Source organism: Mesitornis unicolor, unplaced genomic scaffold (genome assembly GCF_000695765.1).
Source record: "Mesitornis unicolor isolate BGI_N332 unplaced genomic scaffold, ASM69576v1 scaffold8643, whole genome shotgun sequence".
Taxonomy (NCBI): Eukaryota; Metazoa; Chordata; class Aves; order Mesitornithiformes; family Mesitornithidae; genus Mesitornis; species Mesitornis unicolor.
Genome location: NW_010175271.1, coordinates 12321 through 16467, shown reverse-complemented (window position 1 = coordinate 16467; position 4147 = coordinate 12321). Strand labels below are relative to the sequence as shown.

General features: G+C 41.4%; 1 protein-coding gene across 1 annotated transcript in view; it reads right to left on the bottom strand.

The window, feature by feature from the left end:
* Window positions 1-3606: 3606 nt before the first annotated feature.
* Window positions 3607-4147, bottom strand: part of PPP1R2 (protein phosphatase 1, regulatory (inhibitor) subunit 2) — an 8866-nt gene continuing 8325 nt past the window's right edge. The window contains exon 7 of the mRNA XM_010181322.1: window positions 3607-4087. The gene's annotated coding sequence lies outside the window, so the exon portion shown is untranslated. The remainder of the gene's footprint in view (window positions 4088-4147) is intronic.

Sequence of the window (4147 nt, the reverse complement as noted above, 5' to 3'; positions counted from 1 at the left end):
AAAGTAAAACTTCTTTCCTTTCCAAGAAGTTCAATGCCTGCTGTACCCCTACTGTCCTTTCCTCTGTTAAGGTGTGCTTCAGAGAAGCTACAGAAAGCTTTTTTTGGTTGTGGTTTAGCTTTTTTTTTCCCCCCCTTGTTTTAAAGACTGGTGAAATGTCAGATTCAAACTAAGAGTTACACAGATGCAATGATTGCTTATTTTTGTGAGCTGTCCCACATAGAAAAAGCAGCAAGTTAAGAAGTTTCTGAATCGCTTAACATAACTGCAGCTGTGAAATCCACTTTTTCACTAAAGTGTGCGACTGAAAAGAGAGCCCAGCTTTTTTTTTGGAATACAGTTTTACTTCCTAAGGAGTAGTTGGTGTCATTTTCCATTACTCAATGCTAGTGATTGCTCAATGCTGACCACGAAGAGACAGAGCTGTTTAAGCCTACAACAGGCAAAGAAAATTACTTGTGGTGCTGCTCTGGTAAAGTCATGATTCAGGTTCCCAGATCTACCCTCACGTCTGGGTAGCCAAGCAACCACAGAATCTGTAAGTGTGCACAAAGCGATGTGTACCAAAGCCATGCTAATGAGTACTGCCTCATCTGCAGTGCTGAGGAAACTGCAGTGCTGGTGTAAGTATTCATCTGTGAACACACCTGCAGGCTTTACAGTAGCTGCCAGTTTCTCCTGGAAAGCTCCAAGAAGTCAAACCAATACATCTAGTATTAGTGCCATAAGGCAGTAATAAAAACAGTGGTTTTATTGACGTCGTGATACTTAACACTGGTTTCAAACAGAATAATTACATTTGTGAGGTGCTATCATCATAAACGCTACAAAAAACATGTTACAGAAACAAAGGGTTCTGGTAAGATACACAAGTTCAAGAGGAGAGAGTGAGCTGTGGAAAACATATGTATGGTTTCCATGAACTCTATACAACTTGGAGTGAAAGAAACTTTTAAGGATGGGGGAAAAAGTTAAAGACAGAGTTAAGGCTCTTATTTGCAAGTGATCTTCCTCTTGGAAGCATGCTGAAAATATTTTCTCTACAGGATGAAGCTTGAGGACTTAAACCTGTGCAAGAAGCTTCACAATACGATGCTGTGGAGTTCAGTGTCCACATTAGTAAGGGCTGAGTGCCTCCTGCTTCCTCTTTACAGCGTGCTTTATTGTGCAAATGAGCCTTTACCATATGCACCCCAAGATTAAGACCTCCATGCAAGCCAAGTCCCCATCAAACATAAGAGGAGAAAAGGCATTTCTTCTTTTGCTCCTGTTCACCAGGGAACAGTAATTTCCACAACAGAAGGAAACCAAACATCCCTTTGTAAAAAACAGCTTTACAGAGAATCTCTACTTACTGCAAACTAAACTTGCCTGTTTTAGCTTTTCAAATGCATGAAGGTGTAAGCCTGGATAAAACGGAGTAAACCACCCTTTCAGTTAACAGCAGTGCCAGGTACCTTGGGTTGCACTCCAGGTGAACGAGATGAAGAAGCACACACAGATTTTTTTTTATAATGCTGAAGAGAATGAAAAGGAGACCAAAGCCTTTAATAAAACCCATCGCTAAAACCAGCACAGGTCTCAAAAATAGCATCTAACTCGGGGCTTTGGTGACACAGAAGAGATCACCCAGACAGGTCAACATCATCTGACCGATGAAGGGACCTACTATACATGCTGAGGGTCATTTTAAACCATCTTCATGGATTTACATCCCTCAGAGCTACGTGTCCATTTCATCCAGGATTGTGGAAGCCATTACAGGAAAGGTCTTCACTGAAAGTTAGCAAACGTGGGGTTTTTTTGTGTGTTAAACAAAACGCTTCATGGGCATTGTACAAAGTTGCCCTGCTGAGCACCAACATGAAAATGAGGTCTTGGACACAGAAAGTGTCGGGGGAAGAAGAGCAGGACATGAGCTCATGTAAGAGCTGCTTCTGATGCATTCTGCGAGTACAAAGTACCTACTTGTATTTATGACAAGTAACCTGTCTTACAGCATCACAGAAGACATCTGCGTTACCCCTACCCATTGGTACTGCAGTCTGAAAGCAGCGCAGCTTTGCCAGGTGCCACCGCTCTCTCAGTTGGCCTCAACTGCCTCAGCTGGGGCAGGCTGGGCCAGTGCAGAAATTCCAGCAGTCCAAACACTGCAAGCTGGTCTAGCAAGGGTGCAAGCCGTTCTGAAATCCTATTCTTGGGAGCCGTATTTAAAGCTACAGTAAGTGACTTAAGGAGTCAAAAGTATCCAAATGCTTACTCTTTGCTCCTGTTTATTCCATAGACGTGACTGTGTTTGATATAAGAAGAAATAGCAATCTCCCTATTGAAAAATTAGCATCACCACACTGGACTGAATCAAGTGTTCAAGTCTTTCTTGTGAGAAGACACTATTAATCCTGATTCAGGCCCTTAGAAGACTAAATATCCCACAGCTGACAACCCTGTTACCTACTAAGGAGAGGAAAGAGTTGGGAAAGGGACACAGCAACACCCAGTTAGCACAACTCACGGGTATCTTTGGCAATGCATCCAGTCTAATGAATTATTCCTGTGTAAGCCTTTAAAAGGACAGCATCCTATTGCCTCACTCACTCAGTCTCTCTGGGATTTCATGAAAGCTCACACTTGAGAATGCATGTAACTGTAAAATAACTTCCATTCCTTTATTCAAACTTCACATATACAGTGGACAAAAAAGACATTTTAAAATAGATCCATACAATTATATGGATTTTTGCAACATTTCAAATTCAGATCAAAATTAAGATATACACTGTATTCCATAACCAAGCTAAAGCTTAAGTGTATTCTTCAGTTGTGTAATAAAACCCAGGAACTACTCTGAATACTAGAACATTCACCAGTCAAATTCAAATCAAGTGGGAAGTCGCTTGCAGCAACTTGGAGGTTCAGAATCCCTCCTTACGGGGTCTGTACAACCACACTGTAAACACGCATTTGAATCAGGCGGTTTCCCTTCTAGTCTTCCAAACAGCCTTCATCTTACAACAGCAGCTGCTCTAAGTTGCAATGGATACAGGAAGATTTAGACCAGTGGTTTTCAGTATGCAGGTTACCAACCCCAAACGAGTAGATCACCAGCAGTTGTCTTCATTGAAAGAACAGCCAGAGCCTAAACTCAGCTCATCTTCACAGTCCTGATGCGGATTTGCTCATGGTTGGGTGTTTTTCCTCAGGTGCTAAAAGCACAAGCACTCTTTGTGCAGCTGGCAAGGACCAAAATTTTGAAACAGGAGCCAGAAGAGTGGCAGCAGATGTGGTTTTAAGAGAAAAGTTGGAGGGAACTTCCATGTTCTGACGTTAAGCTCCACAAAACATCCAGTCCCGATGGAAGAGATAACGACAGCTAAATTCAAAGTTCAAGTTCGCACATTTCCAGTGTAAAAACTTTCCCTCCGCCAGACGTTAGCATTGCCTTAGTCAGAAACCAACAACTGATTCCAAACACCACTCTTAAAAAATAATACAGTTCTTCTAAAGACTGGGAAAATGCAGGCAATAACACACTGAAATCTAGATTAACAGGTCAACATTTGACAAAAGTGTTGTAAGACTTAAATAATCCCTTTTTAAACCGCTTAGCACATCTGATAAAGAGCTTGTGTGTCAATCTGATATACGCTGCACCGTTTGGCTCTTGAATCCCAAACCTTTCCGTAAGAGACACCACACCTAGAACACTGTCAAATAAATAGTGAAAAACCAAGAGATACTGTCTGGTTTGAAGCATGAAGAGTAACAGTGCCTTACGCAAGATAACCAGCGTTAAACATACAAGGAATGCCGTCCTGGCTGAACAGATTATGAAGCAGTATTCTCCATTAAATACTAGGCACAAGAATAAATCGATTAGACAGGTTTTTCTGCCTAATGGACAAGTCTAAAATGAACATTCTTGGCAATACAACAATGTAACTGATATGCTTCTCAATATTTAAGAGCCTTAATTGCAAAAATCATAAAGCGGTGTTTATATTTGTGTCTTTGACAAGCAGTTATAGTTCTGGACAGATTTCTTCTATGCTGTGTGCTCTACTTTCCAGCTGGTCACGAGTAGCGTGCGCTGCATGAGAAAGATCACAAAAAGGAGGTAACTCTTCACACTCACTGAATTTTTTCAAAA